We start from the raw sequence: 27,137 nt of genomic DNA, 5'->3' as shown, positions 1-27,137 counted from the left end.
GTGGTGATGCAACATGGAGGCTTAAGTGGGTAGAAGAATAAATGAAACAAGATGGGATTGGGAGGGAGACAAACCATAAGTGACTCTTAATCTCACAAAACAAACTGAGGGTTGCCGGGGGGAGGGGGTTGGGGAGAAGGGGGTGGGATTATGGACATTGGGGAGGGTATGTGATTTGGTGAGTGCTGTGAAGTGTGTAAACCTGGTGATTCACAGACCTGGGGATAAAAATATATGTATATAAAAAATATATGTTTATAAAAAATTAAAAATTTAAAAAAAAAAAAAAAAAAAAAAAAAAAAGGGAAGGGAACTAGAACTCCTGACATACATACTCCACTGGAAGAATGCTTCTGTAATTTGTGCTTATTTGTTTGCTGAGGATGTGTTAGAATTCTTTTGAGCTAGCTATTTAATCAAAAATTCTACCCCTGTATTAACTAGATTCAGCCAAAGAACTTCTTACTCCAAAGTCAAACTTAAATCTGAAGTTCTTTCCACTTCCTCTTTATAGAACTTTACAACATTGACCAGTTTCATAGTTCTTCATCTTAGAGATTACTTAAATTACAAAGTGCTTACACATTTATGAGCCTTTCTTTAAGAATAGCCTATAAAATAAATTTTGTCTGTGAGCACATTTTTAAGTGCGCAAACTAGCAGTAAAACCAGGAGTATGGTTTTGTTTTGTTTTGTTTTTGTCTTTCATGTTCATGTTTCTGATCTTTAACCCCTTTCAAAAATAAATGTGGTCAAAATAAAAAAAAAAAAAAAAAAACTATTAACTCCTGATCTTAAGTTCCTACAAATGAAAATTCAAATATGGAAGTTTCATTTTGTTTTTACAAAATGAAGAGGGAAATATCCCTAAGCAAAATAACTTATCACATTGAAGAAATTAAATTCCCCCCAAAATTAAAGTTATAAAATCTTCTCTGGCCAATTTCTCTATTTCTTCATGTGAGCCCAAACATCCTTAGTCAAATGCCTGGCTGATTTGCTTTCCTGCTTTATCACCCTCAGCAGCCCATGCCATCTTCTGCTGGAAGTGATGTAGCTTTTTCAGAATCCAATTCCAAACCTCTCATGTATCTTGTATTTGCAAAATTTCAGAATCCAAAGGACACATAGAGCTTTCAAGTACAAGCTCCAATTTCATAGCCTTTATAAAACACCAGCAACTCCACTGGTAGCCTGCCCAACAGCTGTTAACTCCTTCCTTCTTGTTGGCACGTCCCTGACTTTGTTCCAGTGTCCAGCCTTCCCTGTGAAGCCAAGTGCTTTAGGGGACATGAATCCCAACCACTCATACCTGCCCCACTGTATATTATCATGTCTGTATGTGACACCTGATTCTGAACCAGCCAACTTGCAACCACGAGGGGAGCCAATCATGACACTGATAATGGTTTTATCAGTAAAGGTTCATTCAGAGAAGCAAAACTGATATGAGCTACAGAATAATCTAGATTCAATCATCTACAGTTCTAGGAGAGGCTAGGGGAGAAAACTATCCAGAAGGGAATGGTTAAGGGATCATCAAAAAGTAAGTGAAGAAATCTTTGCAAGAGGTCTATTTCCTTTGCACCTGGTCACGGGTGTGAAATCAGTGCAGGTTATCAGGGTAGGCAGTTAAGAAGAAAAGCTCAGTCAGCTAAGCATCTGTGTTTGGCTAGGGTCCTGATTTCATGATCCTGGAATAGAGCCCCACATCACATCCAGGGGCCCCCTGCTCAGCCTACTCATCTCCCTCTGCCTCTCCCCATGCCCCATTCCTGCTCTCTCTTTCTCAAATAAATAAATAAAATCTTAAAAAATAAAAATCAATAAGATGAAAAGCTGAATGTGAAGAGAGGCTAATCAAAGACACAGCAGGATCCATGAAAACAAATTAAAATCTGTCTCTAACAGCACCGGAGCCTGAGGCTGCACGCAGGTAACCTATAGAAGATGGTACCCATCACCAAAGAGCCATACACATCTACCCAGAGACTCAGCAAAGCTGAAGAAGGAGACGATTTGTGCTGGAGAAGCTGCTGACTTAACTGCTGCCCTTCCCCTGAGGACTCGGGTCAGCAGATCAGAGACAACAGGTGTGATCAACCACAGCATATTCGCAACCAAGTGGTTGCTGCCTCACCTTTCACTGCGGAACTATAGAGGGAAGGGAATTCCCAGAAATACACTCTCAGCTTTGCTATATCATAGTACAAATCCACTGCATTGGGAAACAGAAAGACGGAGGGAATTGGGGCTCTTGGTTACATCAGTGAGCTGCTGTATCCACCGACTTTGAGAACTATCCTGTCAGATGTCTTATTTCTGAGAAAAAGTATATTTGTAGGAGACAATGTCTATTGAGTTGTGGCCTTTTACTTCTAGCCAAAATTATCCTGATAAACCCATAATCTTCATAATCTAGAAACATAAACACCATAGAGAAATTTAGTGTTATCTGGAAGAACAAGAAAAAATTATGAAATGAAAGAAACATGACTCTTACACAAAAATGACTCTTACTCTCACTAGCTATCAATCACTCTATCAATGTTTGCTCTAAAATCTGTGAATTAAAATAGAAATGGAAGGAACCTCCCATTAGGAAACTGTGATTAAAATTTTCTATAACCGGGGGGGGGGGGTTGAATATCCTCCTGTACATGGTTTCTCCTTTGTCAGAGGGTGGCATTCAACATGCCCCTGCCTTTTGAAATGCAACTGACTCTAACTGCTAAATGGAAGAAGCCAGGTCACCAGAGTGACCCTGTGTTTATCACGGGACACAGCACGCATATTCAAGTTACCTTTATTTCTGTGTCACCTTGAACCATGGCTCTCTAGTGTCACAAAACTGTATGGGTCAGAAGTCTACTTGAAAAGCTCTACTGTGAGAAGAATAGCCCAATTCCTACAGCCTAGCCCTTTCTTGTGTATTTATGTCCCAACCAGAACCCTAACAAAGGCATATTTACCTTGTGGTCCAAGCCTCTTGCTCTGGTTTCTGTAAACCTACGAAGGCTGTGTCTAAGAGAATGTTCTTTTTGGTCCTCATGTTTGATCCTGCAAGAGAGTCACCTTCAACACACGCCTGCCATGAAGCACAGGTCTTGATGCTTCAGAGGCTGGTCCCTTCTGGGGCTCAGTGCAGGGTGTTGTGTCCTCTGAAGTGTGCTCTTGTCCTGCTTCCCCTTCATCTTTGAATTTTCCAGGCTTTGGGTAATGTGGGCCATTTTAGTAATGGCAGAAACCTACACTGATGTTATTTCTCTCTATTCATGGGAGATGCCTCTGGTATCTACCTCTCTCATCCCTTTATTCCCTTTAAGAGATCAGCCAGGGACCTCTTCCAACTCTACCACAAATAAGGCCCATCTCTTCCTGTTAGGAGCATACCAGTCGCTCCTTTCTGTTTGTCAATATTCTTATTGCCTGTAAGGGTAAGACACTCTTTCTTCCTGAAATTCTGTGTTTCTTCTAAAGCTCTTTTCTTATGTTAAATACCAAAGCTCTCTCAGTTTCTAACAGTAAAATTTCTTTCTGCCTAAGAGTGAATTTGATTTCAAGTGAATTTGATTTCACCCAGCCACTTAGTTGGGTCATTTTAATCTCACTGGCACTTAATTTTACAATAATTTTATTGAGATTTTTTTTTCCTAAGATGAAAAATGCCCTATGGAATAAAGGCCCCTATTTTTCATTAGCCATAAATTGATGAAATATTTTAACCACTGCAAAGAACTTGATGTATGACTCTATATTCCAAAGCACAATTGGCATCTAACCCAAATTCAAAACAGAGGGGAGAAGGAGAAACATGACAATGTGGGGAATGCTTTAGGCTTGGATACAGTTCACAACGAAGTAAAGAGGAGCCTACTTTGTTACAGTCGATCTGGGAGAACAAATCAATACCTTAATCCACTTTGTTTTTTTTTTTGTTTTTTTTTTTTTTTTTTTTTTGAGAGAGAGAGAGAGAGAGAATAACCATGAGCAGGGAGGGAGGGGCTGAAGGAGAGGGAGAAGCAGGCTCCCTGTTGAGCAGGGAGCCTTACCTCACAGGGTTCAATCCCAGCACCCCTGGATCATGACCGGAGCTGAAAGCAGATGCTTAACTGACTGAGCCACCCAGCACACCATCCACTTCATGTTTTAAGGGAAGGAGGCTTCTCCAGCTTTAACAAAGCCATTTGCCCTTTCCATGTGTGATTCTGTCAACACAAAATATACTTAACCACAATCAAATATCCCCAGTACAGTTTCCCTGATTATCAAATCAAATGCATCCTTAGCCAATACCAAATACGTGATCACTCATTGTAAGATTTCAGACAACTTATCTAGACACCAAATATAAACCCCTTTCTACTTAGAGTAGCTTCAGCCACACACAGGACTGTATACTAAAACACGGGAGGCCTCTGCCAGTCGACCAGGAACACACCTCTGCCAACTGTAAATCTTTTCTCCAGATGCTACAGCCCCCTAATATATTAACACCAGATTAGGGTTACACCGAGTAGGACACTGCAGGCATCTCTGTCTTTCATGTTGCTACCACCCCAAATAAAAGCATATTAAAAGCTAAGGTGGGTTTTGTGGATTTACCCAGAAAGCCCTGCCACATCCATGGAACTTTAAACTGTGCAAATAATTCCCAGTCCTCCTTTCAGAATTTTCTTAGAGATTTTTTTTATCTTGATACTTTATTATTTTTTTAACATATATTATATTATTTATTTCTTTCAGGGCTACAGGTCTATGATTCATCAGTCCCACACAGCACACAGCACTCACCACAACACACACCCTCCCCAGCATCCATCATTCAGCCACCTCATCCCTCCCACCCCGCTCTAGAGATGTTTTCATCTGTAAGACTCCATAACTTCACCAAGTGGAGTCAAATGGAGACAACACTACCCCCCACCCCCCAGAGCTCATCCAGCCATTGAGAAGGTTCCTCTCCATTCTCTTGACACTTGGAGACTCTCCCACATTTTTTTTTAATCTGGGGATTACTGAGACTTATCTCCTAATGTCATTTTTGCCTGCCCCTGTCAATTACCGTAGGAAAGATCCATTTCCAGATTGGGAGTGTGAGGATCTTGGTAGATCACTCTCTTACAAAAACTATGAAAATGCTGAAAAAAACTGAAATGAACCATTTCAGAAATCTGAAAATTACTCAAAGCCACAGAAAAACAAAATTATGTATGCAAGAGAAACCACTGACCCTCAGTAAGACCGTGGGGTCTGCAACATTTTCACATGTAATTACTCCCTTCACTCCTCTTTGTGCTGTCCAGTGGCTCAGCAGCCTCATGAAAACTCAGTGGTCTCACAGATAGCAGAGAGCTGCCCATTCCTGGAGCTCTAAGAAAAGCTGAAGTTCAGTGTCTTATCCAACCTTCTAGACACCTAGAAAATCTCTGTTCCTAGGAAACTTGGTTATTTGACTTAACTCAGAACCCAGCTCAGCAGAAATACAAAGTCCCTACCTCCATGGTGTTCACAGAGCAACAGGAGTCTACTGACAACATCACAGATGCTTTTGGCTGGGATGTCATTTGGTGCAAACAAGAGCCAGGCCGTGAATTTACAAGGATACCCTAGAAAATAAAAAGAGCAGAAGGAACTTGAAGAAGCTCCAATATACTCCTGTGAGCCTGAAGGCTGTTTCCATTATGCAAGGTTGTGTGGATACCCAGGAAAGGCTGTAGTCACCCCTTGGCGGGCATAAAAGTCCTGTCAAAGCAGGTAGTGAGAGCTAAAACTGTCTTGTGTACTGCTTGAAATTTGAAGGTTGCTTTCTCATATGGAACACCTTCAGATATGCTGGGAGAAACATGGGCAAGGCATTTAAGGAGATGTGCCAATCACTGGCTGATCTCTGATGACCCCTAGGAAGCCAGGCATGAAGATAATTACATGAATTAAAAAAAAATTAATGGAGAATGCACGCTATATATTGTACTACAAAGAATGCAGAATCCACAGAATTAGTTTAGGAAGATCCATAAAGAAATGAGCAGCAACAATAAAATTAAGAAAAACAAACAGCCAGCAAACAAAAACAAACTCTGGGGGGAAGGCAAGGGGGATTCGCTGATAACGGAGTTGTTGCAACTTCCTATCTAAAATGTCCGGGTTTCAACAAGAAATCATGAGGCATGTACAGAGCTCTGCAGTTGAAAACTACCATAAATTAACTAATTCACTAGAGGGGAGAAGAATGGGGAGTGAGCACTAAGGGGTCCTGGACGTCTTTTGGGTGATAAAAGTGTTCTCAAGTTAGATTGTGTTAGTGATTGTACCATTCTGTGAATACAAGGTAGGACAAACCACCGAACTCTGTATTTTAAATGGGTAAGTGTTGTGATGAGTGATTTATATCTCAACAGTTATTTAAAAATCACCATAGGAAGCCCAGCATTCTGAAGCATCTGGGTTGCTCAGTCAGTTAAGCATCTGACTCTTGATTTCAGCTCAGGTCATAATCTCAGGGTTGTGAGATTAAGCCCCATGTCAGGCTTTCAGCTGGACATGGAGCCTGCTTAAGATTCTCCCTCTCCCTCTGCCCCTTGCAGTCTCTGTCTGTTTCTCTCTCTTAAAAAAGGAAGGAATGGAGGGAGGGAAGAAAGAAGGGAAGGGTAGGGGAGGCAGAAGCCCAGCACTCCAAATTCATAATTCATTTCTTACATTATGCTCACCTTTCAAATGTATTCTTGACTTATTTTACCCCATATCCCATCCCTCCTGGATCCCATGCCATCCCATCCCTCTGGAATTAGACGTAGGTGATCACAAAGCCTGCTTTCTCTTCATCTTCTGCTCTCAACATTCTTGTCAACGTTCTTGCTCTCGTTAAAACCTGGCTTTCCCTAAAGACACTGCCTCCCTGCAATTTTTGCAAATGGTTGTTATTTTATCCCACATGTTTCACACTTTGGGACATGCAGATGTCTTATTAATTTTCTTAAGTAATTGAACAAAGAATTTTTTTAAACAGTATTACTGAAAGACTGTTTCAACACATGGAACTGCTGCTAACATTTATAAGGCCTGCAGACGGATACAAGTGTGAGGGCTCCAGCTTGCAGCCAGCTTCCCACTCCAAGCTCCACCCCACAGTGTGAGAGACCTTATGTACAAATGTGTGCACACCACTGCTGCACATCTAATCACAGTCTGCCTCCCGGTCCCCAGCCCCTTGGGACCAAGCATGGTCTCCACTTAGGAGGCTCGCTTCCGGTATAGGCTGATCCGGGCCCGCGCTCGTAGCTATATTCGAGACAATTGGGGCATGGACTTGAAGTGTTCCATGCATAGTCTAGAAGGGATCTGCCGGTTCTGAGTGGCTTGTCCTTCTTGCCCCATGGAATTCCTACTCCAAGAAGATGGGCATGGCCGGAAGAGGGCCTACGCTGAGCCTGGAAAAATGTATGACTCAAAAACAGGGGCCTCACTTTTCTGAGTCTGAGGATGACACTGTCATTATATTACCATATGCATAAAATACATTTATAACCAACGCTATATACTGATTTGTTTTGAAAGTGAAATTTCCTTCATCTTTGAAGTAACCAATGTTACATATGGGACTGGAGTAAAGACTAACTCAAAACCACTCTTCTTAAGCATTCCTTAAACTGTTCTTTTGAAACATGCAATTTTCAAAAAAGATAGGAATCAACAGTTCACCACAAAAAGATATAAAACTGGCCCTCAAATATTTAAATAGAAAGGCTCAAAGTTGCTCATAATTAGAGAAATAATACATTAATACAATACTGAGATACCATTTCTTACCTACTAGATTGGAACAATTTACAAGTATGATAAAACATTCCACTGGACATTCTATAAAGAAGCAGGCATTCACCTTTCAATCTGTCAATCCTGGTTCTAAGAATCAATTCCTGAAGCTATGCCTCCAACCATATCAAAATATATGAACATATTTATTCATTGCAGTGTTATTTGTAACTGCAAAATGATGGGAACAACCTAAATGTCCACATGTAGAAGAGCAACTGAATCCAGTACAGCCCATCCCATGATGGAATACTATACACTTGTCAGAAAAGAATGAGGAAGATCTTTATGAATTGATACAGAATGATTCTGTGACATACTGTCAGGTAAAAAAAGCCATGTCCAAAATATTACAGACTGTAGGCTATCCTTCAAGTGAGAAAAAAATTAATATGAGCCCATAAACATGGATCTGTTCATTTGTGAGAAGAGACACAGGAAGGATAAACCTGAAACTTCATGAAAAGAGAGGTTAGCAGAGGGTGTGAGCTAAGGGAATAGAAAGAAGGAAGAAATAAGAACAGGTAGTGACGATTCTCAGAACATATATTTTCGTACAGCTCTGACTCTTAGAACCTCATGTTTCATATACTACAAAATAGGTGAACAATTAAAACCAGCCAGAATGTTGGTATTTCCAAGTGAAATGTCAGCAATAACGAATAAGCCTAAGTAAATGAATATTTTAATCACACGAAAGGGAGTGAGAGAGAAAAAGAACTAACCTAACTTTAGAAAACAATATTTTGATTAGATATTTTATGAGGCTATAGACAAAAACAAGTCTATTCAAAAACTGTAATCTAATTAGTAATTTTGTTTCTCCTAGGGGTATTGGTTAGCAATTCTGAAACCATTTTATGTTTATATTAGGATTAAACCAATAAGTAAGTATATGAAATAATGAAAGCCAAGTTTCTCATGACTAAAGAAACAAAGCTAGGGAACATATTTCCTGTAAACAAAGAATAAGGGAAGGCTAGAAATAAACCTGTGGTTTGGGACTGGAATTAGAGGTATCACGACAAGGAGAACTAGGATATCTGCATAGTATCCAAGTATCTCCCTCAAGATGCTTATTAATTACAAAAGGAAAAGAGAAACTTTACAATAAAGAAATCTAACAGACACCACTTTAATCAAATGACTCAGGTTAATATCAATGGCAATAGGACATACAGACCTCAGGTACCCCTGATACAATGTACTAACAGTACAGCATCATTTCTGTGGCATTTGTGACAAAAATGTCTAACCTCAATCAAATTTCAAGACACCAGACGAACACAATTTGAAGGACAGTCTACAAAACAACCGACATTCTGACTTGTTGACAACAACACTCTTTAACAGCGGCAACGTCATGAAAGACAAGGAAAGACTGAGGAACTGTCAGACATTAGAAAAGACTAAAGACCAACGACAATGAAATTCAATGTGTTATCCTATACTGGATCCCAGAACAGAAAAAGGATATTAGTGAAAAAACTGGTGAAATTTGAATAAGGTCTATGATTGTGTTTATGCTACTGTATCCATGTTGACTTCCTGGTTTTAATCATTGTGCTACAGTGACATAAGATATTAATTTGACAGAGAGGGGTGGTTGAAGAACAAATGGAAACTTCGCTATAATTATTTTTAAAATACTATAGATATTATGCCCTCATCAGAAAGGATGAATACCCAACTTCTGTATCAACATGCATGGGACTGGAGGAGATTATGCTGAGTGAAATAAGTCAAGCAGAGAGTGTCAATTATCATATGATTTCACTTACTTGTGGAACATAAGGAATAACACAGAGGACATGGGGAGATGGAGAGAAGTGAATTGGGGGAAATTGGAGGGGGAGACGAACCATAAGAGACTATGGACTCTGAGAAGCAAACTGAGGGTTTTGTAGGGGAAGGGGTTAAGGCGCTGGGTGAGGCTGGTGGTGCGTATTAAGGGGGGCACGTATTGCACGGGGCATTGGGTGTGGTGCATAAACAATGAATTTTGGAACACTTGAAAAAAATAGAATAAAATAAAAAATTTTTTAAAAGTTTGAAAATAATGTTTTTTGAAACTCCTTGTTTCCTTGGACATCTGTTGGCTGCTTTAAAAAAAAAATTTATTTATTTATTTGAGAGAGAGAGTGCATGAGCAAGGGGAGCTGCAGAGGAAGAGAGAGAAGCAGGATCCCCACTGAACAGAAAGCCTGATGTGGGACTCAATTCCAGGACCCTGAGATTATGACCTGAGCCAACAGCAGATGCTTAACTTACTGAACCACCCAGGGGACCCTGCTGGCTGTTTTTTGAATCGGTTTTAAAAGCTAATCTTATCTGAGCTCAGGAGATTTTAAGATCCATCTCAGAGAACTGGAAATTTCCTAAAATTCTATGGGGGGTGAGGGAGGGGATTGGGGGAGCATGTAGCCGCTAAAGAGAGAAGAAACGTGCAAGAAGAGGCAGCATGATCTGCCAAGAGTCTCTGTAATTTGAAGGAGCTAAGACAACACAGTTTACCTAAATTAACTCACTGCGCTAGGGGAGATTGAAAGTTCATCATTAACTATTAATGTGTTAGCTATAGTAACTAGACACAGGATCTCTGGCTCTCTATGAAAAGGCATAAACAGATGACATGAAGCCATGATCAACTACTAACACTTTACTGTGCATTTATTCATGTTGCTCTTTAACACAAACACTGCACTGACTAAACTAGAACTCCCCAGGAGTGGGACCCAAGACTTCCGTGCCTCAGAAAGAGAACAGAGGGACATCGTTCAAACATCAACTCACTTGAATGCATTCAGACCTTGTTTGGACTAAGTGGCCTTCCCAGTGATGCCCTCAGACTCTGGGTCTTCTACACTCTAGTATTTAAGGCACCATTAGCCCTTTGTTTCCCTGGCACCTTGGGTACAGATATTGTTATTCTGTATGAAAACTTTTTGTTCCTAGAAACAATGGTGGTACTTAATGTACACAAGATAATCCATATTATGTTGCTGAAAGATCAAGGAAAACGTTTTGGCCCATACTTCTTTTACTATTAAACATCCGGTAAAATTTTGTGAAAAGTTATCTCTTGGTAGGTACTAAACCTGGGACGGATTTTTTTAAACCATGTTTGCATTCATTATGATTAGTATCCTTTTTTAGGCATATTTGTGTGGATTATCCTCACATATCCACAGCTGATTGTCTAGTAAATAATAAAACCTAGTTACTAGGTCATTACTTATATACAGTGATTTGTGTATATATACAACCTAGAATATATTCATACTTTATAGATTTATGAATATATCTACACGTTACAAGATATAACACGATATAAAGAATAAATCTATTTCTCTGTAGCTTAATAGAGATCTTGGCCAATTCAGAAAAGGAATTCCTACTCCACAACTGCACTGACTCAGGTAGGTTTCCCTCGGGTGTCTAGATCAGGAAGTATTCACACAGTAACCACTCCATGGGCAAGCCAGAGATCTTTTATATCATTTGGTGTGGAGGCCTTTTTCAGTGAGGGGGATGCCAGGCTCACTCACCAAGCCTTGATGGTATCAAAATGTGGGGTCATAAGAGAACTGGCAAATGAGACTAAGGAGCAGACACCCAGGGAAGGCACTAGGAAATAGAAACATATAGGAAGAACTTTCTATAGAGTCCCTTTGGAAATGGATTTCCTACATTCTACCACAAATACTCACGTATAAATGAAGTTTGTTAGTTTCACAAATCCTCCTCCTTCCCATCAGAATTAGCCATAAAACCACAAAAATTCAAATGTCTGCATGCTGGGGCCTTTAGCAAGGAATGGCATCCTTCTCACACACCATCTGATCTGTTGGCCTTGCTTATCCTGAACTAGGCTAGGCATTACAGAGGCTGCAGAGAACACTGCTAACCACAGAGCAGCAATGAGACTAGGATGCAAACCCATTTTGGAGTTAATTCCACCACAGCCAAGTAATGGGGCAAGAATTAGAAGAAGCTACAAAAGAAGATGCTCCCAGAGGTGCCTGGGTGGCTGAGTCAGATAAGTGTCTGACATCAGCTCAGGTCATGATTCCAGGGTCCCAAGGTTGAGTCCCGCATCAGGCTCCTGGCTCAGTGGGCAGCCTGCTTCTCCCTCTGCCTGCTACTCCCCACTGCTTATGATCTCTCTCTCACCCTGTCTCTCTGACAAATAAAAAAATAAAATCTTTTAAAAAATTAATAAAATAGGGGCACCTGGGTGGCTCAGTGGGTTAAGCCTCTGCCTTTGGCTTAGGTCATCATCTCGGGGTCCTGGGATCGAGGCCCACATCGGGCTGTCTGCTCAGCAAAGAGCCTTCCCTGACTGCTTCTCTGCTACTTGTGATCTCTGTCAAATAAATAAATAAAATCCTAAATAAATAGATAAATGAAATCTTAAAAAAGAGAAGCTCCCATTCTCATGTCTAAGCCTCATGCCAACCCTCAGAAATATCCCTCTTACAAAGTTTGAATAATCATCTGGTCCAGTTTCCTTTATTGTCAGCCCTCTTCAATTTCCATCATCCCTTTATCGTTCCACATAATTATTTTATCTATGAATATTTGATGACAGTGTGCAAGAAATCCATTTTCCCAAACTTTTTTTCGAATATGCCTCTGACTGTAATAATCTTAATGGGGTAAGCCTATTTTTAAATATCTCAAGAGCCTATTTTGAGATAAGCCTGTTTTGAATATCTCAAAACCTTATTATCAATTCAAGTGTGCTTATTTATTTATTTGTAATCACAATTTTAGCAAGAAGAGTCTCTTAAAGGTCCTTCTTTTTTTTCCTCCTGAGCTGTAGTAATTGCAATATCTCTGATTAAATTTGAAAACTAAAATCAAGTTTTAAATGATTTTGCAACAGCAACTTTATTCCTACCATAAATTATTCTATCCTATCTTTATAAAGAATAACCCCAAATGCTATTTCCTTATACAGGTAAAGAAATTGTTAGGTATCATATTGCTATTGTGTTTGAAAGAGCTTATTTCCCAAAATGAGGTATGTTTTAGAAGAAACATTGTTTTTTGTTAAGAATGCAACAACGTTTTTAGAATGTAGTTAGTGGGACATAGTCTGTTGTCTTGGGTACAGTGTCCTATCCTGTGACCACTTTGTACAACTCAGAGTAACAAATTCTCAGACAGACAAGGGATAAGGATCGGGGTGGGGGTGGGAAGATGCGGGGAGGTAGGGTCTGAAATCAAAGGTCAATCGGACCTAAATACTGACTTCTACAAGCTCTCAGAAAATATACACGTAATCCTGAAGTAGGAGGTAGACTCCATACATACAATAGGGTACTTGGTACAGTTGAGGTGTATCACCAAAGCTGCTTCTCTTCTTCTTTTCACTTGTGTTTGTTAGGAAGAGCGAGAGCTATGACAAATTTTGCTTACTTCTCTCTCAGGATCCCACAACAAAGCTACTCTCAGTTATTTCAGCTCTATTTCTTTAGATAATTGCCCATTTTATAGCCCACTACACCACCCCAGGTCTTTGCATTTACTTGTTAGATGTCAGTTTGGAACTCTGCCACACCTAAAACCTTAATTTCAGAGCTACAAATAAATAAATAAATAAATAAGAAGAAGAAGGAAAAAAAACAACACAAAATGAGAAACAAAAAGCAGCATCACTAGAATTCACCTTGAGGAAATACATGATAATGAAAAAGAAACAAGCCAGGAACCTGTGGGAGATGTGGGATTGTCTTCACCCACCGTCAGGAGTTTGGTTACAGAGGACCATACTCCTTTTTTTAAGGCTCCAAACTCATCACAGAACTTTGCAATGGGCAATATTTATATCATTGTGTATCTGCAAATGTTACTTAGATTGAGTCAATTTAGACTCCAGCTGGAGGTAATAGTTGGAATACTTCATCATAGCCATAGGTCAAATGGTCAGGGAGGGAAGCTGGAAGTCCATGTACAAGTGGAAGCTATTGTGCAAAGGAGGAATTCCTTCTCTGTTTTGGGGATACCTTAGCCCTCTTTGTAAGGTATTCCAACTGGTAAGGGCAGGCCCACTTCGATTATCCAGAACCATCTCTTTTAGTTCAAGTCAGCCGATTAGAGATTTTGATTCCATCTGAAAAATCCCATCACAATAAAACCTAGATATTAGTGTTGGATTGAGAAACTGGGGACTGCAGTCTAGCCAAGCTAACGCATCAAAACAATCATCATGGCCCACCCCCAATCAACTTCACATCCCCCAAAAGTCCACACTAATCAGTCCCCTTCCCACCCTGCCATTACCCCTCACTATGAAGCACAAGAGGATTTTCTCAAGTGAACCCAGATGGTGGGGGATTTTAAGTTGCTGGTGACCCTGGGAACCTGCCCAGAATCTGCCATTTTCTTAGATCGAGACAGTCAGTCCCATAGTCCCCAAAGTAGAGGCCATGAAAATGGGAAAAAAAAATAATAAAGTAGCACTTATAATATAGTTCCATGCACATCCCTTCATTCTGAGGACTGACAGTAAGATGTAGTAAGGGTAACTTATCTGCCCCACTCGGTTTCATTCAAATATATTGGAAAATGACCTTTAATTCTGGAATTTTCTTTTTCTTTTTAAGAATGAGACAGAGGGACGCCCAGGTGACTCAGTCAGTTAAGCATCTGCCTTCAACTTGGGTCATGATCTCAGGATCCTTGGATCTAGCCTCACATTGGGCTCCCTGCTCAGTGGTGAGGATGCTTCTCCCTCTCCCTCTGTCCCTCCCCACCAATTGCCACTCATGCTCTCTCTCTCTTTCAAATAAATAAAATATTAAAAAAAAAAAAAAAAGAATGAGACAGAATACTTTCTTTCAAGAAAATTTCTCTGGTGTTCTGTACCAACCATCATGTTTGTTTGGACTATCCACTGCTCTTTGCTGAAACCAAGCTGATGGCCAAAAATAACAGCATAACTCAAAGCCAAAGCTTTCAGAAGCTATCTTTCACACTCATCAAAGGAAGTAGTCGCTGAGGAGAAGAGAACTTCCATCATTCACCTCCCCTGGGGATACATTTAGTAATACCCTGATGTCCATTTTGCCAGTGGACAGGCGGCTGGGCACCATAATTTTACACTGAATATTTCTGGCTGCCCAGTCCTGACCCATGCTACCTCCTGGGATATGGACACCCTGAAAGTGAGGCGTGGCTGCCAGTAAGTCAGAGAAACTCCCTCAGCCATTGGCAAAGAAAGGCATTCAGCTGTGCTGCTCTCACAAACTTTAGTTTGAACAATGAGGCAGAAAATGAACCATGTGGCTGACCAGGGGCACAAAGGGTCATGGGGAAACCACTGAGAGCCCCCAGTGCAGCCGCTCCATAGCGAGCACGGGCCCCTACAAAGCCAACACCTGTCATGTAGGCCAGACCCCCCGCAGCTCTATGCAGTCCACGTACTAGGGCTTCAGGGGGCAGCCCAGCATGCTGCACCAGGAGCCCCTACCGGCACCAGCGGGAGCCAGTCTCGCTGTCCTTGGAACTCCCTCACACAGAGGTACGCCTCCATGATAAAAAGAGTAGACAGGTACTGCATCCACTCTCCTAGTCTATCTATCCCCACAGTGAACCCCTGGGGTTGCTGGCCTCCGCATGGGCACGCTGGAACAGGGAGTCACCTGGAATGATGGACACTTGATTTACTAAATGCCAGTGATGAAAACATCTTTTTCTTATCACTTAGAAGCCAACGTTTTACTCTCCTGATGTTAAAACTTGCCAGGGTGGTAATTTTGACCCAATTCCTACTTGTAATCACTCTGGTATTTTTGCAAATTTGGTTGGTGAACATGGTGGCAGAGATAGGCCTCTTTTGTCAGTGTACCCTGAATCACCTGCTTCCTGTGGAAGGCTGCTTCTCAAGGATGGGTACCCTAGGGCAGCTTATATCCCTTCAGTGGGGCCATCTAGTAGCTGCAGCCCTGAAGACCAGGCCAGATTACGGTAGCAGTAAACAGGATTCCCTGGTCTACCCTATCTACAAGTCAGCAGCCAGGAAAGCACTGGGGCGGGATGGAAACGCAGTATGGCACAACTGGGTAGTAGGAGGCGTCTATCCAGGCTGGGCAGATCCTGCCTCTTGAAAGGCCCAGAGACAGCCACAATATCCACCACAGCTGTGGCTATCCAAAGGAAGGACCCAGCTTACATAATCACCACTGGCCTTGGTTGGCTGCATTTTCCAGCATGCCCTATCCCCAACATTTCCCCAAGCTTCCAAAGCTGTCCTCACCAGATGACACAGATAGGAACAACTCCCTTCCTGAGGGGTCATCAGTTCCATAAATGGTTCCTTGGCCCTAATAGCTCAATCCCTACCTCCCCAGCACACTCATTATGTTTTTGTAAGGCCCCACCTAACCCATGGGCATCTATTGATCCTGCTTAATTAATAATGAGAAGTGGGGTCTGTCACAACTATTTTAGTGTTTCCATGATCCCTATTGAAACCACAAGGTCAGGGGTACCTGGGTGACTCATTTGGTTGTGTCTGTCATCCTTTTGGGTCATGAGCCCAGGGTCCCGGGATCAAGTCCAGCATCAGGCTCCCTACTCCACAGGCAGCCTCCTACTTCCTCTCTGTCTCTCTCTCTCTCTCTCTGCCTGCTGCCCCCCTTGCTTGTGCACTCTCTCTCAAATGAATACATTAAAAAATCTTTAAAAAAAAAAAAAAAAACTTGGGTGGGAGATAGGGGTGGATAGCACCCTCAAAATCTTTCTATTACCATAAAAGAAATTTCTAGCTGCACTACAGCTGTAAAAACCTCATTTCTTTTCAATTTTGTCTCACGCTGCGTCATTGGTCCACTTAAAGATTCAGTGTATCAACACTTATCTTAGTAATTTTTCCTGTTATTTTTTATATTTATGAGACTTTTTTAGTGAAAAAGAGCATTTAATAGAAAAATACGTTCTTATTTGAATTTTACCCTTGAGGGACATAAGGGAACTTCCTAGGGTGATAAAAATGTGAATATCTCGAAAGAGATACTGGTTTCCACAATAAGTGTAGTTACCATCTGTCACCATACAAGGTTATTACAATATTACAGACTATATTCCCTATGCTGGACTTTTCATCCCCGTGACTTATTTTATAATGCAAAGTTTGTACCTCTTAATGCCCTACATTTATTTCACGCAACCCCCACCCCTCCCCCTCTGGCCATCACTGGTTTGTTCTCTGTATTTATAAGTGCTTCCTGTTTTTTGTTTGGTGGTTGGTTTTGTCATGTAGATTAGGCAAGCATTTCATCCTGTGTAGAACTGTGGAATCACTACTTTATGCACCTGAAACTAACATAACATATACTACAATAAAGAGAGATCCTGTTTTCCCAGATAATGCGCATTTAGCAAAACCCAGCAAGTTGTACACTTCAGATCTATGCATTTCCAACAATGTGAATGTGCTTAATGCCAAAAAATCATATACCTAAAATTGGTTCCAATGGTACATCTTATGTATATTTAACTACAATATTAAAAAGATCTGGGCTTTTCACTGTATGTTAAATTTATCTTAAAAGAAGGCTATTTTAAAATTCCATCCTTGTGTTAATCGAACATTCACAGAACATAAGGATTTATATGTCGTACGTGCTGCCTCCAAGCCACAAAGTCTAAACTCAGCCTGTGATACTGAGTTTTAGCCTTGGAGAGTACATTACTTTCCAATTTTATTCAGTCGGGCACCCTACTAGTTCCTTGGCACTTGTAAGGTTTTTCCGACGAGATAAACACAACACCAGGCAAAGTGAGTGTAAGGCAAGGTTTATTAAAGGTTCTCTCCGGTGAAGTTTCAGGGCCCAGGTGAAGGGGAGCCGAGAAAGTTGCACCGGGAGGAGGTGGGCACCCTCGGGCGAGGTTCCGCAACTCTGGAAAGCAGAGTGGGGGAAGTCGCGCCCAAGGCAGGGAGGAGGGGGCTTTTAAGGGGTCTTGGGGAAAGCTCAGGGGTCTTTTGGCAAGTTTCCCTTATTTGGATATCCCTCCTGCTCATCGGGATCCCATTGGTCCACAGGAGCCCAGGGCGGGGGTCTCAGGTTCCTGCTTGGGCCTTTGTTCTCCTGTCCGAGCTCAGGTGGTGTGGCGGGAACTTTCGCCATCTTGGTCCTTTGTTCTCCTGTCCGAGTTCAGGTCTTGTGGCGGGAATTTTCGCCATCTTTGGTAGCCTGAAAGACCCCTCCCCTAGAAAGACCCCTCCCTTAGTAGACAGATAGGATAACTAACCGCTTGTTTGCTTTTCTGTGAACCGCTGGCTTTTAGGCGTAAATTAGGTTATTAATTGCTTATTAATTGCTCTTTTGCCCTTCTGTAACTGCTTGGCTTATAGAAATAATAGAAGACGCCATGATGGCACTCCTACCTTCCCCCTTCTTGTTCCCCCTCCCTGCCTCTCTCCTCCCGCGCGTGGGCCCTCAGAACCAATCAGCTTGTTCCCCCTTCCCGCCTCTCTCTTCGCGCGCGCGGGTCCCCAAAGCCAATCAGCAAACTCCACTAAGGCCTTTTTCAAAAGTTCTAACTGTCAACCAATCAGTTGCGCCCCACCCAAAACTTGTTTGTACCTGTCTATAAAAACCCGGCACCACCCCAGCCGGGTGTGCTCAGCTAGCAGGAGCTGCTGACCACCCGCAGGCGCCTGCGTAACAATAAAGAACCTCTTGCTGATTGCATCCAGTGGCAGTGTTGGATTCTTGGGTAAGGGGATCCGCGGGTCTTTCATTTGGAGGTTCCACCGAGATCATCGGACTCCTGCCCACGGATCCAATGGACTCCCACCGGGAGGTAAGCTAGCTGGCTAGCCCAAAACTGTCCCTTCGTCTCCTCGTCTTGTCCTGTCTAAGTCTGTGTTTGTTCTGCCTATGCTTCGGTAGCATAGGACTGTACAACAGCGTGCGTTGTTGGTCTGTATTCTGTAGGCAGCTTGAGAAGGAGCTGACGAGCTCGGACTTCTCCCCTGCCAACCCTGGGGGACGCTCCAGGGTGTCGAGGGGCCCAATTTTTTGGGGCCCCTCATCTGTCCGAGGGTTATATCCGTCTGTCCGTTCCAGAGGTGCCTCGGCTCTGGACGGAGTCTGTCCACCGCAGGGAGACCTCGAGGCTCCCTGGGCCGGTGGAAACCATTCTTTCGGTAGTATACCGAAACCGCGCAGCGACCTTTTTGTTAATTGTCTTGTGTGTCTTGTGTGTCTTGTGTGCTTTTCTCGTCGCCCTTTGTGTTTCCCTTGATTAAGGTTAACTGGAGCCAACTGGGGTTGGTCTAACTCGAGACAGAGACTATAAGGAATATTCCCAAGCAGCTGCCGAAACTCTTTGTTTCGGGGAAGTTTCCCTGTGTTCTCTGGCCTGACTTAGACTGCTTAACCCCTCCCCCCTTGCTGGTGGGAAAGCATGGCGTCTGCTCCTCTGTTGGGGCTTATGAGCTCTAAAACTGGGAATCCTTTCTCTGCCTCCTGGCAGCACTTTGTTTCTTCTGTTTCCCCCTTACGTGTTTCTGTACCAACGTGTGTGCAGCCTGCATGACTGGCCTCTAGATCATGCACCACGGCTCCTTCTCTCTCCACTGTCAAGGAGCAAGAAGAGTACCCCCTGGACCTAACACACCCACTCCAGATCTTCCCACGCATGTCTCAGGTAAACATTCAAATTGGAGTGGGCCCAGGTGGAACGTAAATCAGTATTAGAACTAAGTTAAGTTTGTTGGTTTAATTAAGATAGATGCATCTTTGAAGTTAACAGCAGTGAATGTGAAGCTTTATTCTATCAAAGTTTACTGAAGGTCAAATAAGCTTGTGTTACTTGTTAAAATTTGTTAGCAAAGAAATGACTAAACTGATGGTTAATTGTCTATCTCAAAGTTCTAATGGGTAATTGCTGAAGTGACTTTCAAAGTCTTTGGTAACCTGAAAGTTTTAAAGTTTTGCTTGGATGACAAATGGAATTAAATTGTGGACATCTAGGTCTTAACCAAACAGGATAAAATGCTAAGTCATTAATTACTGGATGTAGGTTTGTGCTTTTTTACTTACTGCAAAGAAACTAAGAGTATTTAAATCTGCTGGTAAACTTGTTTTCCACTTAACTGATTCATAAATTTGCCACCTGAAGAATTCTGTTGTAACAGTTCACAATTGGTTAATAACTAAAGGTGTTTCTAAGAATACAAAGTTCTACTTAGTGTAACTAAGACTGATGGAAATAAAGGGAAACTCTGTATGTAGGAAAGTAGGAGATATGTAAGAAAGATTTAAGGAATGGGAATACATTTTGTTGAAGGTAAAGGAAGGTAATTTTGTCCTAAATGAGATGGTTGTTTGGAAGGAAATGGCTTGGGACAAAACCTGAATGCAAAGGAAAGTTGTAGAAGGTTTGTGAAGGGAAATCTTCAGAAAAGGAATTTTAGCTATGGTCAAGAATGGATTAAGATTGAAATGAATGGGTTTTAAAGGTACATTGGTACAAGACTGAAATTCTCTGTTCAAAAGGACAATGTTTTCTTAGATCAATTGATCTGCTGTTAAGAAAATGTAAATGGTTTTCTCTTTGCCTGCCCAGAAAAACGAGTTTCTATGTTTTGTTTATCAGGTGTTTAACATCCCTAATTATATTTAGGCATGTGCTTTAAAACTTTCTAAGATTTTAGCAAATGTTGACAAGATTTAAATTGTAAATCTCTTTAACTCAGGCTTTTCCTTGGTATGTGAAGTTGCTCATGAAGTACTACTGAACCAATGATAAACCTTGGGTTACATTTGGGAAAATGCTATAACTATTCTAGAGATTCTACGCACTTCCTAAAGTTTTAACGTTTTGAGAGATCATCGCTTGATACTGTAATTATGGAAATGTTATGTATCACAGAAATAACCTGATTTCCTTGCAGCTAAATTGTAAACTCCCGTGTCTCTTTAGCTCTAACCATATCCATTCTGAGTTTTTGTCATTTATAATTGTTTTAATTCTCTTGTAAAATGAGTTTTATCTTCAAGGAGATTCCTATAAAGGACTTTCAGGACAAATACAGATATTTGATATACTTGAAAATCCTAAAACTGAAATGGGTAAGAATTTCCAAAACGGACTAAAGCCGCATTCACCAGAATTAGTAACATGGGACTAAATTAACTAAAAGATTGTAGTGTTGTGTCTGTTAATGTTTTGTCTTACTTTAAACATTGCTGGTTCTCTCTACTGTTTGCTCTTACAGACTAGGGATACTCCCTCCTAGTTATCTGTAACTTATAGAGATGTAAAAGTGCTCATTTGTAAAAGTGCTCAAAGCATTCACCTTTTCTCTTTATCTGAACCCTCTGAAACCAAAAGGTCTTAGTAAGTATTCATTCTTCCATGGCAATCAGTCATTTGCATAAGTTCAATAAGAATCTGTTCTCCTTTAACAGGAAAGAATTGGAAACACGGGTTATTTTACCAAGGCTTTGACTGGGATGTCATATTCGAATAGACTCAGATATGACCAGACAGTTTAAAGGAACTAAGGTTGACTTTATGAAACCTGGAGCCATAAAGCCCCTTGGGACTGTTGGCCTGATGCCTTGCTTACAGAGTTCCCAGCAGCCTCACCAGGTGAGTAAAGAATGTCACTCCTTGGTAGGTGCAGTCTTGGGAACAGGAATTCGCCCAAAGGTATTGCAGGCATGCCTCATGGCAAGTACAGGGCTTGGCTTCTGGCCCAAAGAGGCTACTAAAAGTTCAACCTAGAGATTCCTTATACAAAGTTCCAGCAAAGCAGATTCTAAAAGATCTATTTGATCACAGTCACTGTTCTTGCTGAGTTTATGTAAATAATTAGGCCAAGTTTGTTAAAACTGGACTTGTTTCACAAGTGAATTAGGCCTGATTTGGCTATCTCTGGAAATGAGGGTTATTTTAGAGAGAAAAATTGTTTTAGTAACACACCTTTATGGATGTTAAATTCTAGATTTGATTGTCTTTAAATGTTTGTTTACCTAAGCTAAACAATTTGAGGTAAACTTCAGAGAAGTTACACAATAGCTCATTTAGATGATCTTCTCGCTTTTTTATTTTGTGGGGATATTAGCAGACCCCACAGCACATGAGTAAACAACTGGAAAATGGGATTGATTCCCCTACAATTGTATAACTTAACTAACACCTTATGTGTGGCTGGGATAATGAAATTGCCTAGAAGCCAGCCTATTGCACTCCATAGGATTAACTATGGACTTGTGGAGATAATGGATGACCCCACTTTTATGAGTGGATTGGATGATGCATGGGGGACTCCCCTTATCTCTTGACAAGTTTTCTCACTTGCCAGTGATCCTCTGTAATCAGGATATTGTTAAGGCTGGACCACTCAAAGGTCTTCTTATTGGTTTCATCCCTTAGTCATACTTTTAAGGCCACCTCTGTTGAGGTGCGATTGCAAACAGATGCTGTAGCTAAGCATAGAACAGCCTCCCTCATAAAAGAGCCTCAAAGTTCACTATGGGACAGTCCCTGACTGTAATGATGTCACATCAGGTCCAGATTTGTCTTAGGGATAAGTCTCTCTCTCTTTTAGTGACTGGTTAAGTTCCTGGTTTGAAGGAGGACTATGGCCAAATCTCCTTCTCGGGCTTCTCATTTTTATCACCTCATTAACCTTAATATGTTGCTTTGTTCAATGTTTCTCTACTTGGTGCCGAGACTCCATTGCTGCAATGACTTCACCATGACAGACGATCCTTGTTGCGTGAGAGGACGCCTCTTCGCTGTCAGCGCTGGATTCGGCTGCCTCCGCCTTTCGTAACTCCCCTATATATTCCTCCACTGATCAATATTGACCCCAGTAGGTAGGGACAGCTCTACGCCCCTATTCAGCAGGAAGAAGTTACAGAAGATGAGACCTTCCACCTTCAACCACCTTAAAGATTTAAGAGTCAAAATTGTTCAGGGGGAAATGATGAAGGAGCAGGAGGCTGGCTGAGGATGGAGAAGGGGCTGATGCCTTGCACCCCCTCTCCACCCTTCTCCACCGCGAAAACTGGTTCAACAGATTGCCTTGGCTTACTACTTTGTTGTCATCTATAACGGGCCCTCTCATCATTCTGTTATTAATTCTAACTTTTGGTCCTTGTGTCTTAAACAGGTTAGTACAGTTCATTAAAGATCGCCTGTCTGTTGTTCAGACTAGGTACTGACACAGCGATACCAACTCCTCAAACAGAGCCCCGGACTAGCTCAATGCAAGGGCAGGACATGCAAGAACAAGACGAATGGATAGAAGATTCTATCCATGATAAAGAAAAAGGGGGGAATGAAAGACCCCTCCCCTAGAAAGACCCCTCCCTTAGTAGACAGATAGGATAACTAACCGCTTGTTTGCTTTTCTGTGAACCGCTGGCTTTTAGGCGTAAATTAGGTTATTAATTGCTTATTAATTGCTCTTTTGCCCTTCTGTAACTGCTTGGCTTATAGAAATAATAGAAGACGCCATGATGGCACTCCTACCTTCCCCCTTCTTGTTCCCCCTCCCTGCCTCTCTCCTCCCGCGCGTGGGCCCTCAGAACCAATCAGCTTGTTCCCCCTTCCCGCCTCTCTCTTCGCGCGCGCGGGTCCCCAAAGCCAATCAGCAAACTCCACTAAGGCCTTTTTCAAAAGTTCTAACTGTCAACCAATCAGTTGCGCCCCACCCAAAACTTGTTTGTACCTGTCTATAAAAACCCGGCACCACCCCAGCCGGGTGTGCTCAGCTAGCAGGAGCTGCTGACCACCCGCAGGCGCGCGCTGACCACCCGCAGGCGCCTGTGTAACAATAAAGAACCTCTTGCTGATTGCATCCAGTGGCAGTGTTGGATTCTTGGGTAAGGGGATCCACTGGTCTTTCAGCCCTTCCTGCCAGCACAACAGCACTGTTTTTCAGTGAAGAGTACTTTTGGGAACAACTTTTGATGTTCCTTTCACCACTCCTCCTAAGGATCGTATGGCTGCCCTGAAGCCCAGGTAGCGGATTCTTTCCAGAGCCGCTCTCCAGAGACAGGATGGGGGCCCCACAGCATGCTGGGTAATGACTGTGGGCTCAGAAGGAACCGTGGAGCTTTTCAGCTGACAGGTGTGAGGTAACCTGACAGTGAGTTACTGAAAAGCCTGCTGCCATAAAGACTACCCACGGCAGGGCAGTCCCTGCAGAGACTTTGTGGTTTTTGTTTCTCACCTTTGGGGGAAAAAAAATCAATCTCTTTTTAAAAATCTGTACAGTGAATACAAAAATGCCTTTGTCGGATGAGCGCGCTTTCAACAGCAGTTCAAACAGAGCTAAGCCAGCAAGTTAACAATCTCAGAGTAAAAGAAAAAAGGGAAATGGATCTAGGAAAGAATGTCTTGGCTCTTTAATTCCTTTTCATTCAGATGCAGCTGACGGGGGGCGTTCCAGTGAAGCCCTGGGTTTCCAGAAAACATTGTTTCTGAAGCCTTTAATTTCATCAACTTTGATAGTGTTGGTCACAGTTTAAAGGAAATCTGTTTTCCTCAATTAACTGGACAGATCAAGACTCCTAAAATAATTCCTCATGTCTTAACCTCGGGACAGGCATCTGGTCTATATATCCTAAAACCGACACTCTTCATTGATACCATATAAAAAATAGAAAAAGAAATCACTTCTGTGGAAAAGTAGGAAATGTACATTAAAAACAAAACGAAACTTCATCCCTTACTTGGGATACAATAAAGTTGAAACTTCCTGGAAAACACAGAGATGCAGATCACAAGAGGGCTACATTTTATAAGACTGAAATGTAGAAGAATCAGTTTCAGATTTAGCACTTAGGACATCTAAAAGCAATACAGAAAACAGGATGGAGCAAAAAGGTCTTGGCAAAACTACATTTGAAAAGACTAAGGGGGTTTAGTTGACTACTCGTTCATACAAATAAATTATATTATGTATATAATTACATATATGTAGTTGCAAATTATACAAAATAATGCTGCTGTAACAGATTATTATAGAGCATTATTTTGCAGAATTTGTAAGGAAGGTCCTGGTTAGATGGTACTTGGAGAATGGAATCGATTTCTGGGACTACAAGTATGTTAAGGATGTGAACAAATGAAAGCCCATCCAGAGGAAAATAGCTAGAATGTTGAAGGCTTTAGAACCAGGTCACATGAGGAACTATTAAAGGCATGAGGCTTCTTTGCTTGATCAAAGAAAGACTCAAGTGCATTTTTTGTTATCTTCATACATCAGGGAAGACATATTAGATTACATTATATTAAGATAAGGTCCAATATGTCACAATTAAAACACAACTGTCCAACACAAAAGGCTGCATCAGAAGGCCCAAAAGTCCCCTTTAGAAAAGATGTTCTGACGTATAGAAGTCCATTAACTTGTGTTGTCTAAAGACTCTTTCTTCCTTTATATAAAATTTAAATGGACAGGGTTTTTGTGGTTTCTGTTTTCCATTTTAAAGATCATATTTATTTATTTGAGAAAGAGAGAGAGAGATTGAGCACAGCGGGACTCATTCCCAGGACCCTGGGATGATAACCTGAGACGAAGGCAGACCCTTAACCCACTGAGAAACCCAGTTGCCCCTCTATTTTCCACTTTATAGGTATAAAATGAATTGTCTCCCCTCTTAAATATTGTTTCTTATTATGTATCAGTCATCATTCTTTCATTGTTTTACTGTATATAATTTTTTTTCTCTAGGTAATTTTGATTTTCTTTTTATCTCTGGTTTTTAGAAATTTGACTATAATGTAACCTGGTGTGTTTGTCTTTGTATTTATCCTATCTCTGGTTAACTGAGCTTCTTAGGTGTGAGCTTATTGTTTTCATCAAATTTAGTAATTTTTCAGAAAAATTTTCTTCAATTTTTTTTTCTGCTATAATTTCCTTCTGTCTTTTTTATCCCTGGAACCCTAATAACATGTATGTTAAACATGGTATTTGATCAAGTCACTGAGTCTCTGTTTTGTTTTGTTTTTTCCCCAGTATTTTCCTCTCTGTGGTTTAGCTTCAGTGAGTTTCTAACATCTCGTCTTCATGTTAATTTCTTTTATTCCACTGGGCCAGACCTGTCATTAAACCCACTTAGTGAATTCTTTATTTCTAGAATTCCCATTTGTTTATTTTTTATAATTTTAATCTCTCAGCTGGGATCCCATTTGTAGTCACTATATTCGCATTGAAAATCCATACTTACACTTAAACCCTTGAATATATTTGCAATAGTTATTTTTAAGTCCTTTCTCCTAATTCTAGCATACACAATTTAATTTTTTCATTAGATACTATATATTGTAGGTGCTACATTGTTGAAAGTCTGGATGTTTTCTTCTTCCATTAAAAAGTATTGTGTTTTCTTCTAGAAGACAGCTCATTACTGATGGAACAGTGTATTTTGTTCAATACTTGGTTTTACACTTTGACAAGACAGGTCTAAAGTGACCATTATTCTAAATCAATGATATCCATCAAAAATTTCTATGATGATGGAAATGTATCTTCACTCTTTAATAGTATAGCCACTAGTAACATGTGGCCATTGAGTGTTTTAAAATGTGGCTACTATGACTGAATAACAATTTTTTATTTTGTTTCATTTTACTTCATTTAAATTTAAATAAACACCTCTGACTAGAGGCTACCATTTTGAACCAGACAGCTTGACTTGAGAGTAAACCTACTCCTTAGGCATAAACTTTCCGTGATCTCAAACATATGTTTGGGATATTCAGCATGGTTTCTTTACTCTGACTGCCCTGAATTCTCATGTCCCAAGCATTGCGTAACCTCTTATATCCTGTTTAGCTCACCATCTTCCAGTAACTCTTCTCAGACCAATCTTCTGGAATTGCATGATACACATGAAATTAGTATTCAGTCTAAAATTCCAAAGGGGGTGCCTGGGTGGCTCAGCCAGTTAAGCGTCCAAATCTTGATTTCAGCTCAAGTCATGAATTCAGGGTCATGAGACTGAACCCTGTGTCGAGCCCTGCGTCATGGAGACTGCTTGAGATTCTCTCTCTCCCTCTACCTCTACTAATCTGCATGCTCTCTCTCTCTCTCAAAATAAATAAATGAAATCTTAAGGAAAAAAAGAAAAAAAAGTTCCAAAGGACACTCATGTGGATTTTTGGAACTATTACTCTGCAGAGCTCTCCCTTCTATATCCTGTCTCAAAAATTCTAGCAACCTGGGAATCCCTGAGCTCCAATCTATTTTTTCCTAATTCAGTGACACCCACTGGTCTCTGCTTAGGTTCTACTGCCCACTGCTGCATTATGGAAACTGCTGCAGGTAGAAAGCTGGAGTG

This window comes from Mustela lutreola, chromosome 4, assembly GCF_030435805.1.
Source record: "Mustela lutreola isolate mMusLut2 chromosome 4, mMusLut2.pri, whole genome shotgun sequence".
Classification (NCBI taxonomy): Eukaryota; Metazoa; Chordata; class Mammalia; order Carnivora; family Mustelidae; genus Mustela; species Mustela lutreola.
This window is presented reverse-complemented; position numbering follows the sequence as displayed.